The sequence below is a fragment of the Protopterus annectens genome, chromosome 7.part0 (genome assembly GCF_019279795.1).
Source record: "Protopterus annectens isolate FY-2018-M chromosome 7.part0, PAN1.0, whole genome shotgun sequence".
Classification (NCBI taxonomy): domain Eukaryota; kingdom Metazoa; phylum Chordata; order Ceratodontiformes; family Protopteridae; genus Protopterus; species Protopterus annectens.
Genome location: NC_056739.1, coordinates 347,789,938 through 347,808,020, shown reverse-complemented (window position 1 = coordinate 347,808,020; position 18,083 = coordinate 347,789,938).

Genomic DNA, 18,083 nt, shown 5'->3' with positions numbered 1-18,083 from the left:
CCTTTTTATTTATTTATTTTATTTTATTTTTCATTTGTTGACCAGGATAGTCCGACTGGATACATGTCCATTTTCAGTGGAGGCACGGGGAGAAAAGCTCCAACATAGATACATTAGAAAAATGTTACATATAGTAAAATATTTATGAGAAAAAAATTACAGACTAGTTCAAACATACTAGCTTAAAATACAACAAATACAGATTATAAGTTTAGTTTATATCCATAGATCCTGTTGTGATTACAGGACCCATACCTCAGGTAAACATTTACAAGTGATGTTCATCATCATAAAAGCATCTATTTGTAGTCAAATGTATTTGTATGTCCTTTGCACTTTGCCTGAGGACATGAGGATCTGGTTAGCTGATAGACAATGTGCTACTTCAGATGAGTTGGGGAAGAAGGGAGACCTATACCTGGTAAGCAGGGCAGCCCTGCACAGGAAAGGGACCCCCGGTACTGCTCATGGGTCTAAAGGAACCTATGGTGGGCAGCACAGACTGCCCCAACAGAATCTGCCAGTAGCAGGGGAAGCCACTAATCCAGGTACATGTCCAGGAGCTAGGGTTAAATGTTTTGAATGCAACCAGTGGGGCCATGTGGCATACAGGTGTCCACGGAGGCAAGGTGGGAAACAAAAGGTGAGGGAGCCAGTAAGTGGGAAAGACAAAATGCCAATAGTAGGTTATCTTGAGACAACAAGGGTACCAAACTATCATCCTACAGATGTCCTGATAGGGAAGGATTTGGATGAGGCAGTACTGTTTGTGCAGTTACACCCAGTCAGGCTATGAGACAAGCAGGTAAGTCTGGTAGCCTGGGGGAGACCAAGACAAACTGCATACTTGCAGCCAGGACTGGTGAGGTGGTTACTTTAGGGAGGGAGTTACCCAGTAGCGGTGAGACTAAATGTGCGCCTCAGCTGCTTGTGGGTACTGATGTTCCCTTGGACAGAGTGACTGCAAAGGTAGAGGTGAGTAGTAGTACCCTGGCTGACAGTGAGGCACCACTGTCAGAGGATGCTAGACTTCCTGTGGAAGGGTTGCTGGGAAGGGTTACAAGGAGAGAGTTGAGACAGGCTCAGCTCTAAGTCCCTACGTTGCAAGGCTTGAGGCAGGTAGCTAGGGAGGCACCTGATTCTCAAGGAAAGGGGGAATCTGTATACTGGGACAAAGGGTTACTGTACAGAGAGTGGACCCCTGAGGGAGGGCTAGAAGGTGAGAGAGTACAGCAGTTGGTAGCAGTTGGAGCCTACCGTCTGGCGCTTCTAGCCATAGCCCATGATATTCCCTTTGCAGGTCATATGGGCATAAAACATACAAAGAGGCATATTATGCAGAGCTTCTATTGGCCTGGAATTTCCAGAGATGTTACAGGGTACTGCAGGACCTGTGAGCAGTGCCAAAAGGTAGGCAAGGCAGGAGACTAGGTGAGAGCTCCTTTGATGCCTTTGCCTGTGATTGAGGAGCCATTTCAAAGGGTAGCTATGGATATTGTGTGTCCTCTGTGTACCCCAAGTTCCACAGGGAAAAGGTATGTCCTAGTGGTAGTGGAATATACTACACGATACCCTGACGCAGTGGCTTTGTCCTCCATTGAGGCAGAGAAGGTGGCAAATACGTTGTTAGAGATTTTCAGCAGGGTAGGTTTCCCAAATGAAATACTGACTGACAGAGGTGCCAGTTTCATGTTAGACCTGCTGGCTTGTCTGTGGAAGTCCTGTGGGGTGACGCACATGAAGACCACCCGCTACCATCCCCAGACTAATGGTCTTGTTGAAAGGTTAAACTCTACAATCAAATCCATGCTACAGGCATTTGCAGATGTTTAAGAGGGAGTGGGACAAATATTTGCCCCATCTGTTGTTTGCTTACAGAGAGGTTCCCTGGGAATCCACAGCTTTTTCACCCTTTGAGTTGCTGTATGGGCATAGGGTGAGGGGACCTCCAGATTTAATTCGAGATGAGTGGGAAGGTGAGTGCGAATCTCACAAGGAGTCTGTTGTGGCATACGTCCTACACCTCAGGACAAGGCTCAGGGAACTTATGGGCTTGGCCCAGGAGAACCTGGCAGAAGCCCAACAGCAGAAAAAGGTCTGGTATGACAGAAATGCTCGAGCTAGAGAGTATGCTGTAAGGCAGCAGGTAATGGTTCTCATTCCTATCAGACACAACAAGCTGCAGGCAGCTTGGGAGGGACTCTACAAGGTGGTAAGAAAGGTAAGTGATGTTAATTACATGGTGGAACTGCTAGGCAGATGGCAGGGGCATAAATTGTACCATGTTAACATGATGAAACCTTACCATGATAGGGAGGCCCTTGTGCTGAACATTTGCAGTGGGTTGCAGGAAGAGTCTGTGGGAGATCTGGGGACTGATCTCCTCAGTGAGGCTCAGGCTGACACCTCAGTGAAAGGGATAGCAATGTTCCAGCAGCTATCTCTACCCAGGTCCAAGAAATCCAAGCAGTGTTGCAGGAATTTGGGGACATGTTCACTGAGAAACCAGGGTGCACCCACCTGGGGCAGCACCAGGTAGATACAGGACCCCAAAGGCCTATTAGGCAGGCCCCTTATAGAGTGCCTGAGAGAGTCAAACAGACTCTGAGGGAGGAGGTACAGGAGATGTTAGAACTAGGGGTAATTCATGAGTCCAACAGTCCCTGGGCCTCCCCAGTGGGATGGTGCAAAAGAAGGATGGCAGCACCAGGTTCTGTGTGGACTACAGGAAATTAGTCACACAGAGTCAGATGCTTACCCCATGCCTAGGACAGATGAGGCCCTAGAGCATCTGGGTGGGGCTAAATATCTTACAACTATCGATCTTACCAAGGGTTACTGGCAGGTGCCCTTGACTCCCAGTGTGAGAGAGAAGTCAGATTTTGTGACTCCTTTTGGCTTGTATGAGTTCACAAAGATGCACTTTGGGATGAAGAATGCCCCAGCAACTTTCCAGAGGCTGGTAGATCATATCCTAGCAGGAGTAGGAGGATTTTCTCTTGCTTACCTAGATATTGCCATCTACAGCCATTCCTGGCCAGAGCACCTTCAGCATGTCAGGGAGGTGCTGGGCAGACTTCAGAGGGCAGGGTTGACCATTAAGCTGAGCAACTGTCAGGTGGGTATGGCAGAGGTCTCCTACCTAGGACATAGAGTGGGGAGTGGTAAGATAAGGCCAGAACCTGCCAAAGTGGAAGTCATTCAGGCATGCCTTGCACCTGTTACTAAAAAATAGTTGAGGGCAATTTTTAGGGACAGCAGGGTACTACAGAAAGTTCATCCCCAGTTATAGTACCATAGCTGCTCCCCTCACAGACCTGACAAGGAAGAACAGGCCAGATAAGGTAGTGTGGACCCCAGCATGTGAGCAGGCATTCCAGAAGCTTAAAAAAGCTTTGGGGGGATCCCCTGTGTTAGCCAGTCCAGATTATAGCAAATAATTTGTTGTGCAGGTGGATGCTTTGAACCTAGGAGTGGGGGCTGTACTTAGCCAGATTTCTTCAGAGGGGGAAGAGCACCCAGTGGTTTATCTCAGTTGTAGGCTCCAACCCAGGGAGAAATGCTATGCAGCTGTAGAAAAGAAATGTCTAGCCATAGTGTGGGCACTGCAGAAACTTCAGGCTAGTCTGTATAGAAGAAAATTTACTGTTATGACAGATCACAACCCCCTAACATGGTTAAACAAAGGGGGGGGGGGGTATGTGAAGATTGGGTGAAGATAGATGAAGGCTGCCAGCCTAGCCAGATAGAATTTTGGAGATAAGTCTGCCATCTGTAAATATTAATGTAAACCACAGGCTTGCTGTCTTAAATGGTAAAAATAGTGTTACATGTGGAACTGGAAAAATGTAACTGTGCACTCTACTGACCAAGTAAAACATGTTGTGTGACCCTTTGATGTTAAAACTTGGAGTCAGTGAGTTTAGAGTGGGGCATCCCATCTAGTATTTTAAGGTCAGAGTTAATGGCTAGAATTTGCATGCATGAATGTCCTTTATTGGTCTGGTTTCTGCCTAGAGGTGAAGAATACATATGTAGTTTATGTTAGCCTGGAAACCCAGGGAAATGTGAAGAATGATGTAATGTAAACCAGGAATGTGATTTTAAAAACAGAGAGAATCAGAGACCATTAAGCATTTTTTTGTCTTGACCATCCAACTCATCAGCACTCTGCCTTTGCTCTATATGTAAGTTATTTTAGAATTGTATTTTCTCTTAGAAATAGCTAGGAACTAGAAAGATTAGTCTGTGTTTTTCTGTGATGTCAGAACTTTACTACGGTGTTATTTTAAGTATTTCTCTGTGATCTCTGAACTCTTGACTAGCACTGTGTAGTAAAAAGTATTGTTTTGTGTTTTGACTATTTATTAAATATTTTTAAACCATTTCAACTGTGGCTGTTTTAGTAGAGATAATTTACGCTCTTTAGCACAAATCCACTCTATTAGCTTTAGCTGTGGGCTATACTACCAATTAGATAATAATATTGCACAGTAATAATTGGACACCCATTTAAGGGCCTTTGAGTAGCTGATAAATATTAGTGGGTAGTGGCAGCTGGTGCTACCATATAGTCTGGGGAAAAAGGGGCACAGCCGGAGAACCTGTGCCAGCCTTCCCCAGGAGTGTCTGTGTGGTTGTATAAACTCTTCTCAGTGAATGTGTGTGTGTGTGTGTGTGTCAGCTACTTGGGCAGGGACACAAAGCATTGGTTAGACAGAGAGGGTGCTGGAGGTTTTAGCTTGCCCACTAGGCTGAGATCTGGACCCTATAGCTGTGCCAGTGGGGAGTCTTATTGAGGACCTGGAGAGCAAGGGAGCAACCAGCCCCAGACTGACTGTGATCTCTGTCTGCACTTAAGGGAAATTGTACTTTACTGTGTGTATTTGTTATCCTTTCCACTTATATGAGATGCCCCTCACTGGTGTTAGTGGTGAGGATTGAGGCTCCTTGATTGCTGGGCCAGGGCACGGGCGTCAAACATGGTAAGGAGGAAAGAAGTATTTTCTATGAAGGAAGAATGTAAGGAATAGCTTGGGCTTTGAAAGGATAGAGTATGAAAATGTTGTTAAAATAGGAAGAAGTCCGGGTTTATTGGGAAAAAGCAGAAAATAATAGTATAGAAGCGATCAGTGGTGAATCATCATTTGCAAACTTCATTGTAATAAGCTTCAGATATACTTAAAATCACTTTTTGGAAATGTATTGCAAAAATGTATGAAGTCATTAAAAAGAATAAGTGAAAAGAAGATAGTGATGCAGAAAAGCTCTTTAAAACACATTTTATTATAGGTGATATGCACGTGTCTTGGGGTTTTAGTGCAAATGATGATATAGTTAATTCCATTTTATAAAAAGAAAAATGTGAAAATGGCATTTTTACAAATGTAACCAAAATTAGGTTTTATTTTGCTACCCACCCCCATGAAAGCTTCACTCAGTTGCTGTCTTTTACTTAATATAACTAAACTCCAGGGTTACTTCACCTTGGAAAAGGCAGTTGCCACCATGTTGTGCAGACTCATATGGTAAGGTGACCTTGTGTAGTTCTGGTATACTATATCCGCTCTTGCAAACAAATGCATATCACTTTCAAAGATTATGTTTATTTTAATTGTTTTAGCACAGGGAGCAATGCTGCAGCAAAACAGACATTTGTTAAATCAACATTTTAATAAAATCAGTGTTAAAGAACTACAGAGGAGCATGACTTTTATATAGTAAAGACCTCTATAAGCTTTCCTTAGCATTACTAATTGTAGCCTGCAATAAACAAACTTAACTACAGGTGAGATGAGATACTGTTGCTTCAACATTGAAACTGAATCTGTGTTATCAGATACAAAGAAAAAAAGGTGCTTCCTAGAATATGCCAAACTGTTGACTGATGTAAAGGGTGCAAAGTGGTCATTTAAACTGAACTTATACGTGTACTAACTGTTGACTTAAGTAAAAGGTGCAAAGTGATCATTTAAACTGAACTTATGCATGTACTAACTGTTTACTTTATGTAAAGGGTGCAAAGTGGTCATTTAAACTGAACTTATACGTGTACTAACTGTTGACTTATGTAAAAGGTGCAAAGTGATCATTTAAACTGAACTTATACGTGTACTAACTGTTGACTTATGTAAAAGGTGCAAAGTGATCATTTAAACTGAACTTATGCGTGTACTAACTGTTGACTTTATGTAAAGGGTGCAAAGTGGTCATTTAAACTGAACTTATACGTGTACTAACTGTTGACTTGTGTAAAAGGTGCAAAGTGGTCATTTAAACTGAACTTATACGTGTACTAACTGTTGACTTATGTAAAGGGTGCAAAGTGGTCATTCAAACTGAACTTCTGCGTGTGCTACTGTATTCTTGCAGCTATTTATAGGTACACCTGCATTCCTCAAAGCTGTGTTAATAAATGAGAATGCTCTACTCTGCTTAATTGCATTTGCAGTTCTCTAGTGGGGAAAAGTGAGAGCTGAAGTGCGAAATTATGTTTTCTAACTTGTTCTACCTGGAAGGTAAAAAAAAAAAAAAAAAATAGCTATGAATGTCTGAAAGAGATGGCCATGATGTTGTGTGTGTGTGTGTGTATGTGTGTGTGTGTGTGTGTGTGTGTGTGTGTGTGTGTGTGTGTGTGTGTGTGTGTGTATAAGGCTTGACTTTTCACTAATAATGGGCGCAGGTGTTAATTGTCTGACTAACATACAATCTGCCTGCATAGTTGTCTCTTCAACTTCAGAGAAAGACTGCAAATCAGAACCTCTGGGTGGTGATGTAAAAGTTAAGGTGTTTACCTCACAAACACAAAATGTAGGGTTTGATTCTTACCCTTAAGGAAAAAATTGTCTAGACATAAAATGGCCTGAAAGGGCAACTAGCCTAGTACTTAATAATGAATCTTTTCCATAATTTATCAGACAGCAGATAATACTGATTCATAATAAAAAAAATAACTGCCTTTTCCCACCTGAGTCTATGAGCAGGTAAACTTTCAGAGCAGTTTCATTTTCTTAGAGATAAGTAGACATACTACAAACAAATGTTACTATAGAAAAGATAACTTCAGCGTGCAAGAGGCGTTAGCTTCATGAAATTCACCTGCTCTTGAGACAGTCTTAACTTTTGTCCCCCGTTTCATTGATAATTACCACACAATTACATCATTTCCGTTCCTCTTCAGTGATAATTACTGACCAGTTGCATTCAGCTTCAGTCTATTAGAACTTTATTACTCAAACTGTAAGTGATGTTTTTCAGAGCTTCAAAGTATAGTATACAGAAGGAAAAAAAACGGTGCAGAATAAAGTGAAGTAAAAATATTGGGAAAATAGTGTATGTGAATCCTGGGTTTAAACATACATTTGTACACCAAAATAAACAATATGGGAATAAAATATATTTCCTTAGTAACTGCGTACAGAAATCCATGATGTTAAGAAAATGTTATCAGTAGTAAATAATTATACCGACACTATCCATTGCAGTAGCACGCATAAGCCACATGGAGGCAGTGTAAGCTTAGTTTTTCCAATCAAACTGCAATACAGATACATACAGGATTTCATTAGAGTTAATTAAACTATGTTTAGAAATATAATTTACTTGTACAGATAAGTTTCTCACTGGAAGAGTAAACATAATCCATTGTGAAGTAACAGAAAAATATGCAATCAAACAAAAAAAAAAAGAGTTGAACATTTAATGTTCAAGATGTGCTTGGTTTTACATACATTACTGAGCACTCTAAATTGTAATGGTTGAAAAGTATCTAAGAAATGAAAAAAAAGATGAGCCTTGCACACCATTACTTTCACCAATTTGCACACATGGCTGCAAAATAACAAACTACAACTAAACTCAAAGAAAACTGTCTTTTTTTTTTGCTACTCAGCAAAGACTTGCCAATTCTCCATGCAATTATCCTGAAGTACATAAATGGCAACCGTACCTCAAATGTATCACAACAAAAATATCTTGTTTTTAACTGGTGTTGGCTCTAAAGTTTAATCAGAATAACACTAGCACATTATTAATTAATAAAAAGTTAAATCGTATGATGAAACCTAAACGTTAATGTAAATAGTATAATAAAGAGATTATATATGTAGGGGTTACTCATATACAGTTGTAAAAATATTACCAAAACATTATAAAAACAGTTTAGGCAACATTAAAAAGTAAGAAATAAATGGAATAAGTTGGTATTTCTATAGAAGATAGGCTGATTTTAATCAAAATGGTTATTTTACTAAAATACTATACATTATATAGACACCTTCTTTAGTGCCTTCTGAAGAATGCATTCAACTATTTGATAACATTTGCCTGAAGTCCTTATGGCACCCAACAAACTTACACTAGTTATAGGACATAATGTAAGAGAATGGAGAGATGGTGGAATAGGATGCTCTGACCTAGAGACACGTGATGTAGCTTCAGCTATTAAAAGATTAAAGTTATTGTTAAATTCTAATTATTCAGCTGAGTGGAAAAGAAAAAAAAAGCATGAAATCATTTGGTTAGATATTAATATACTGCACTGGCTGCTAAAGAAATATTTATTTTGAAACAGTGATATAAAACGCAGTCTCAGGAGTTTAATGAGTAGCATATTCACCTTTGGTGCAGAAGGCTGTGGGTTCTGTTCTTACCCCCGGTAGATAGATTCATTTTTTTCAGTAATGACATTGTAGTGCAACATAAGGGGGTTGCAGCAGTCCTCATTGTGTTTCTGATGACACATTAAACAGGGGGCCCTATTAGTCTAAGTTGGTGATGGCTCAGCTGGATGTAAAAAAGCCTGTGGCATTTATCAAAATGAGTAGGGGAAGGTCCCTGTGCCCTGATCAAATTACCCTCATCAGCATGAGCACCATCTCAGGTATCCCCTAAAAATAGGCCATTGGCCTAGTGGAACTAACACGGTCAACAAAGTGTAAATATTTTTTTTGTTTCACCTAGAAACAAATGGCAGTGATAAGTCCCCCAAATTATACATCCTCACTTAAACTTCATCATGTGGCAGTACAAACCATCCCATTATGTGCTACCTTGGGATATACTTTCACTTGTGATGATAATGCACCCCCCCATTATGCATTCCTTCTTGGGCAACATGAAGTAGTGGTGCTAGTAACCCCATTACATGTTGCCCTGGGATGCACTTTGAGGTGCTGATGATAATGCTCGACCCCCCCCCCCATTACATATCATATTCAGGCCTCATCATGTGGCTGTACTAGAACCTTCCATTACATCTCACCCTGGAATACAGTTCAAGGTGGCAAATGATAATGCTTCCAATTATGGATCACTCCCCAGATCTCAAAAGGTGATAGTTTTTGTCTCTCTCTCGGATGCATGCACTTCATGGTGTTGAGGACAACACTCCTCCCCCCACAATTATGTCTAACCCGTCAGACCTCATCAGGTAGCAGTGCTAATCCCTCCCATTATGCATCATCCTGGGATGCTCTTTGTGGTGGTGCTGATAGTACCCAACATTAAGCATCACCCTTTGGGCTTTAACAGGTAGCAGTGATAATACCCCATTATGCCTCACTTCAGATGCCCTTCAATGTGCTGCTAATACGCACCCCATTGCACATTACCCATTGGACCTCATCAATTGGAGGTGCTAACATAATCTTGGGATACACTTCGAGGAAAATGATAACCCCCATTAAGCCTCACCTCCAGCACCTTATCAGGTAATGGCATTAATACCTCCATTATGCGTCACCTTGGGATACACTTTAAGATGGTAATATAATGCCATCCATTATGAATTAGCAATCTGGCCTCAGTAGGTGGTAGTGTTAATACCCCCATTACATCTCACCAGGATGCACTTCAAGGTGGTAGTATTACCCCCATTACATATCACCCCTCAGACTTCTTCAGTTTGGTGAGACTTCTTCTTTCGGCTTTTCACAGTTAGGGGTTGCCACAGTGGATCACCTGTCCGCTCATGATTGGCAGTAGAGTTTTATGGTGTTGAGTTGCCAGCCCAGCACCCAGCCTTTCATGAAAGGCACACACATGCACACACTCATGCCTAGGGCCAATTTAGAGTGTCCAATCCACCTACAGCTAATCCCCCCATATTATATCTCCGCATGGGATGCACTTTGAGGTGACAATGATAATACCCCTATTATGCATCATCACTTGGAGCACATCAGGTGGTGGTAATACCCTCTATTATGAACCATCCACAGGATGCATTTTTCACTGATGTTAATAATATCCTCCTTGTTATGCATCACCCCTTGAACCTCTTTAGGTGGTGATACTAATACCCCCCATTACGAATTTCCCCAGGACACACTTGAAGGTTGCATTGATAATACCTTCTCCCCATTAGACATCACCCTTCTTACCTCATCAGGTGGTGGTGCTAACAACCCCAATTATGCATCACCCAGGATGCATTTTATAGTGCCAGTCATAATGCCCTCATTAAACATCACCCATCTAACCTTTTAAGGTGGTAGTGCCAATATAGCCATTACGTATCATGCTGTGATGCACTTATCAAACCTTTTAAGGTGGCAATGCTAATACAACCATTACGTATCATGCTGTGATGCACTTATCAAACCTTTTAAGGTTACAGTGCTAATACAGCCATTACATATCACGCTGCAATGCACTTCAAGTTGGTGAACATTATACCCACATTACGGATCACCCCTTGAACCTCAGCAGGTGACAGTGTTAATACATCCACCAATTATGTCTCTCCCTGGAATGCACTTTGAGACGGCAATGATAATACACCCCATTTGTACATTATTCCGTGAACCTTATTAGATCGCCTTTCAAATACCTCATTATGTCAGCCAGGGATGTACTTTGAGATGATGATAATATTCTCCACTATGCATCACCCCTCTTGCCTTATCAGATGGCTGCACCAGTATTTTATATTACATGTCATCCTGGGGATGCACTTGGAGGTGATGAAGATATTACCCCATTATGTATCATCGACTGGACATTATCAAGTGGTAGTGCTAATACTCCTTGAGATGGCAATGATGACAACCGTATTATGCATCACCCCTCAAAACTCATCATATTGCTTTGCAATACCCCCTCATTATCTTTCACACTGGGGTGCACTTTAAGGTTATGATGATAATATCCCCATTACATGTCACTGCTGGATCTCATCAGATGGCAGTGCTACTACTTCAGTTATGTGTCACCCCAGGATGCAGTTTGAGGCAGTAGTGATAATATCCCTTGAACCTTTTGAGGTGGTGGTCCTAATACCCCCATTACATGTCAGCCATATGCATTTCGAGGAGGTGATAATACCCACTCATTAAACATTAACCTACAGACCTCATCCGGTATTAGAGCTAGTACCCCTATAAACGGTCACCCCGAGATGCATTTTGAGGTGATGCTTATAATAGTCCTATTATGCATAACCCTCAGACCTCATCAGGTGGCAGAGCTGAAGCTACCCATTATGTGTCACACTGGAATGGACATTTAGGTAGCAATGATTATATTCCTCATTACAGATCACCCCTTGGACCTCATGAGGTGGCAGTGTGACAATCCCCCTTACTTGTCACCCCCAGGATGCACTTTGAGGTGGTAATGATAATATCCCCCATCACACCTTGCACCTCATCAGGTGTAGGTGCTAATAGTCTACATTATGTGAACCATGGGATGAGCTTCAAGGTGGTGAAAATATCTCTATGTTATGCATATCTCCTCAGACATCATCAGGTGGCAATATTAACACACCCCCATTATGTATCGCTCAAGGATATACTTCTAATTACTTATAATATCTCGATTACACATCGTTCCTCAGGCTTCATCAGGTTGCAGTTATAATACCCTTCATTATATGTTATCCCAGAATACAATTTGAGGTGCAATGATATTATCCCCCTATTAAGCATCACACTTAGGACCTCCTCAGATGGCAGTGCTACCCCCCCCCCCCATTACGTGTCTCCCTGGGATATACTTCAAGGTGATGATGATAACACCCTATTACTCATCACCCCTCAGACATCAACAGATGGCAGTGCTACCCCCCATTACGTGTCTCCCTGGGATATACTTCAAGGTGATAATTATAACACCCTATTACTCACCACCCCTCAGACATCATCAAGTGGCAGTGTTCCCCCCCATTACGTGTCTCCCTGGGATATACTTCAAGGTGATGATGATAACACACTATTACTCATCACCCCCTCCGACATCAACAGGTGATGGTGTTACCCCCTATTACATGTCTCCCCTGGAAATACTTCAAGGTGATAATGACACCCTGTTACTCATCACCCCTCAGACATCAACAAATGGCAGTGTTACCCCCCATTAAGTGTCTCCCTGGGATATACTTCAAGGTGATGATGATGATAACACCCTATTACTCATCACCCCTCGGACCTCATCAGGTGGCGGTATTACCCCCCCCCCATTATGTGTCTCCCTGGGATATACTTCAAGGTGATGATGATAACACCCTATTACTCATCACCCCTCAGACATCAACAGGTAGTGGTGTTACCCTGCATTATGTGTCTCCCTGGGATATACTTCAAGGTGATGATGATAACACCCTATTACTCATCACCCCTCGGACATCAACAGGTGACGGTGCTTATACTGTCCCCATTACATGTCACCCCAGGGCACACTTTAAGGTGGCAAGGATAATACCCCCCATTACAAATCAGCCCTTGGACTTCACCAGGTGGTGGTGTTTATTTCCCCCCATTATGATGAACTTCAGGGTGGAGATGATAATACTAATACATTACTATGATATAATATGATAATACATTACACAAAATCTCTCAGACCTCATCAGGTGGCAGTACTAATAGCCTGGATGCACTTTGAGGCAAAGATGTGAATAGCCATGCATTACAAATTACCCCTCAGTTCTCAGGTTGTGGTACTGACATCCTCATCATGTCACCCCATCATCAGTTTTGAGGTGGAGGCAGTACTCCCCATTAAGTAATAGCCCTGAGACATCATTGGGTGGTGATTCTAATAACCCCATTATGTGTCTTCCCAGGATGCATTTTGAGGTAGAGATAATAACCCCCCTTTGTCACTCAACTCTCTGACCTTATTATGTGGAGTTGTTAATACCCCTCACTATATTTAGCCTTTGAATGTACTTTGAGGTGGTGCTGATATCCTCCATTACATATCCACACTCATACCTCATCTGGTGGCAGTCCTAATACCCCATTACATGTCTCCACAGATGCATTTTGTGATGGCGTTGATAATGCCCCCCATTTTGCATTACCCCTTGTACCTTATTGGGTGGTGGCATTCATACCCCTCACTGTTCATCATATTGATCACTGCTACAGTAGCCTTAGCTGTATGGCTTATATCATGCCAAGGAAATAATAGCCAGGCAGCTTTGAAAGCTTCAGGGCACTTTCCACACACTCAAACTGTCGGGCAGCTTGAGCTGAGCTGACTAAATAACAAAATATCAGAAAACCACACAAACTCATAACTGAAATAATAATAATGATGATAAATCGACTAAAAACATCAGTATAATAACTTTATTAACAAGCTAAGCCCTTTCATTCTACAAACAGAACTTTATCAGAGAAATTCATTAAGTTAAAATCTCATTCATTTAAATACACTTCAATTGATCACATGATTGACTCTCATGTTTTTAAACCCTTCCTTGGCAATAAAATTTAAAAATTCTCCCTATCAGTAAGCTCTAGGAAACTGCAAGTGTACAATCTCATTTGCAAGCAGTATTCCTTCCAATCTAGAACATCCTCAGCATCAAACCTCTCTCCAAAATTGTACCCTTGATCTATTCCAGAAAATATAAAATCTATTTTATTAACTTCACTACCATGAGAATGCAAAACATGTTTTACCAAAGTATATCTTACATCCGTTCTTTTGACAGCATGCAAATGCTCATAAACACTCATATAAAATTCCCTTGTAGTTCTACCTCTGTAAAAAGCAGGACACTTCCCACATAAAATAATATAAACAACAAACTTCAAACTACAAGTAATTTCTTAGTTAATCTTATCTCATAATTCCTAGCTTTTACATACATCTTACTACCTTTTTCCATATAATTACAATAAGTACAGGCTACACATTTTGGAATCATTCCTTTAGACCCTATAGAACTATTTCTATGGAAATGGTCCTTTAAATTTTTCCCTCTCATAGGTAGGTACTAGGCTATTGGCCCTAGGACCTATACAAGCCTAGCCATAATGATTCCCTGGCTATTGCTTCCCACAAATATTTACTTTCCTGGACCCCTGTCTAGCAGGGCTACCGATGTGATCCCCGGGGTGAATTTCTATCTCCCATCCAATCTCCAAAGTTCCTCTTGAAGAGGGCCATTGAGATGCTCTGCCTGACATGTATGGGCAGCCTATTCCAGAGTATGGCGAGTCTCTGGGACAGGAACCTGTCCCTTCTGTATGTTCTATTCATCGTGATGACAAGGTTAAGATCCCTGGAGCATGTGACTCAGAGGGATTGGGATTTCTTCCAACAACTCTGGGTTTGACATGGCCTTGTATGTTAGGCAGAGATCACCTCTGAGTAGGTGATATGCGACAGAGTATAGCTGGAGTTTCTTTAGACAGTCAGCATAAGGCATCTGCTTTAGGCCTGTGATTCTTTTTGTGAGGTATTTCTGTGGCCTTTCTAGTTGTTGCAGATGTCTTGTGAGGTACATACCAAATGGGGCATTGTATTCTATAATGGGTCTAATGAGGGATGAGTACAGAGGGACAATGACCTCCTTTTTTTCTAGATGAAAATCCCTTAGTGATGAGATGTGCCATGTAGAAGGATTTTCTAACTGTTGTGGCTAGGTCTCTTATCACACATTTGGTGTTTACTATACTGCCACCTATGTGGTAGTTCACAGGTATGTGTTTTTTCCCAAAATGGACAACTATACAATTTTTGGCATTTAGCTTGAGCCCATGGCTCTAGCACCAGGCATCTGTTTTGGTAAGGCCCTTTTGTAGCATATCCACATCATTTGGGGATTCAATAATGGATCCCAACTTGCAGTCATCTGTGAACTTTGTAAACCAGAGTCCCTTAGTGTTAGCCTGTACTTCAGAGAAGTAGATGCCAAACAAGAGTGGTCCCAGGACAGAACCCTACAGTACACCACTTGTCACTTGTCTGGAGCTGGGTTTGGAGTTGCCTACTTTTACAGTGTGTGTTCTGTCAGTAAGCCAGTTTGCAAACCATCGAGTGACATAGGGATTAATGCCCAGCTTAGTAAGTTTATCTGTGATTCCAGAGTGGGGGATAGTGTCGAAAGCCTTGGCAAGGTCCAAGTAGGCTGTGTGAGCCACCTTACCCTCGTCCACAGCTCTGCAGACTGATTCAAAGAAGTCGATCAGGTTCAGGAGGTAAGATCAGCCCCTCAAGCCCAAACTGGGTGGGGCCCAGTGTTTGAAGGTTGCCAATGTCTTTGTTTATAAGTTCCATGATAATAAATTCCATGGCCTTGCAGATCAGGCTTGTCAGACTGATGGGACGGTAGTTCCTGGGATCCAAAGTGGATCCCCCCTTGTGGAGTGGGATGACTGTAACTGTACACCACTCTGTGGGCATGAAGCCTGAGGTGAGGCTATGATTAAACATGACACATAGGTGACGTGCCAGTTCATTTTGTAGTTCATACAGTACACAGCCCGGGATGTTGTCTGGTCCCATGGATGCTGTATTCTTTACTTTGGAGAGTGTGGTTTTTACCTGAGTGGCCATGATTACCGGAATTTGGCATTCTTTTGGTATTGAGATGGGCCCTTTAGGGGGTGAGAGGGGGATGAAGTTGGCACTGAATTTATTTGCCAGGATATTGGCAATATCCTTGGGATTAATATATCTAGTGCATTCTGCTGTAGCTCAGAGCAGATCTGAATATTGCCATTTAGATTCTTGACATAACTATAGAATGCCTTGTGGCTGTCTTTGGAATCTCTGGCAATTTTGTTTTCGTAACTAGCTTTGGAAGATTTTATGAGGGATCTCAGCTTTCTACTGAGGCTGTTGAGGGAGTTTTTTTGAATCCTGGGTTCTTTCTCTTTTCTGCAACAGTTTCTTCCTTCTATTGTACAGCTTTTTTTTTATGGCAGGGGACCACCAGATTGGCTTCCTTTTTTAGAGGATAGCATCTTGGTTCTATTTTGGATGGCTCGGTCCATGCACGAGTGAATGTGCTCATACAGCACCTTAGTGTAGGAGTCAGCAGTTGAACTTCCAGTTCCCATCTGCATGGGTGTCATGAAGTTTGTTACTTCTGACATGAGAAGCATGAAGTTGGCTTTGGAGATGTTTTTTGTAGAAGTTTCCTTAAAGGGCGGTGGGGGTGGGATTTGGATGTCAAGGGTGATTATCTTATGGTTTGATCTGACCAACGAGGGGGTGACCACTGGTGTGGAGCATCAATCTCCCATGTTGGTAATAACCAGGTCTAGAATATTGGTACCCCTGGTGGGACTATGAATTAGTTGCTCCAGGGCATTGGAATTTATGAATTCCAAGAACCGTTGAGCAAAGGTGTTGGTACAGGAGTAGTTTTCCCAGTTAATGGCCGGGTAGTTGAAATCACCCAGTATTAAGGTGTTTGGTTCTATCTTAATATTTTCCAGTATGTTTAGAAAGGTGTAGTGAGAATCTTGGGGCATGGTGGGGATCTGTAGCAAGCTACAATTTGTATTGCAGTCTTACCTAGTGTTAGTTGCACCTGTAGAATTTCAGATGGATTGTGTTGGGCAACCAGCCTGGAGGTGTGAATATCCTTGGTGAATATGGACACTCCTCCACCTTTAGTGTTTCGGTCCTGGTTTGGTGGCAAGAAGTGTGGTAAGAGTTGTAGCTTGGTATTGCAGGGGTGCTCTCTGGATCCTTGACCCAGGTCTCAGTTACTGCACAGATATCAATGCTCTCCATTTTTAGGAGTGCCTCAAGAGAGTGCATCTTGATGTTTAGACTTCTAGCATTGAGTAGCATTACCTTCAGATTTTGCTTGCTTGTACCCATTATGGCGGTAGTTTTGTCCTTTGAACCTTGCCTAAAAAAGGCACTATAGGGATGGCAAGAGCCTTAGCCAATAACCTGAATCCCAGGGGTGACAGGTGCAAGCCATCTCTTGCAAAGCATCATGGTTTGTCGATCATGTCGTCCCAGGCAGATGGATACTGGATCCCCTTTGAATGACACCAGAAGCTTAGCCAATTATTGAAGTCAATCATTTTGTCCTTATACTGTGGTATTATTCTGGGTGAAGGCAGGATGCTACTCAGGGCTAGGTTCATACCTGCCTGGGTTACATAATCCAAGAGCTCTTCTATGTCTCTCTTCATGTAGTCCAGGGAGGTACGTCTCAAGTCATTCAATCCAACATGGACAATGACAGAGTCATATTTGTACCTGTTGTGGAGTGACTTCAGTGCATGCATTATGTGGCAGATCCTGGCACCCGACTGGCAACTAACTAGGTTTCTCCTTGTTCATCCTGGTGACTGGGACATCAGTGTGCCTGACTATAGAGTCACCTATGACTAAAGTGTTGGGTACGTTGTCTTGCCTTAGGGGCTGCTATTGGGCTGCTATTGGGTGGCACACTGGTGTTGTGAGCTATGTGATGCTTTGGTTGTGTTTGGGGTGGTGTTTGTTTGCGTTTCAGCTTCAGAGGCCCTTTTTGCTTGGGCAGGTTAATGTTAAGAGCCTCCGCATATGTGGGTTTTGTGTTGCTATATGTGGATTTTGAAGGACTATGTGTTGTTTGAGGTGTTGTGTGGGTGTTTACCTTCGCCTCTTGACTGTCTAGCACAATCCTGGCTGGAGAGAGCTTTGAGACAAATACCAGATTATCTCCTATAATGTCTTTACATCAGGAAAATTCATCAAACATTTCCAATTTTGCCTAATGCTTTTCTCATCCATAGTATTTTCTATGAAACAAGTCATAGAGAAATCCCTACTGGACCTTTCTTTATCATCACCTATCATATTTTTGTTCACAATATTGTTCCCAAACTTCTTGTATT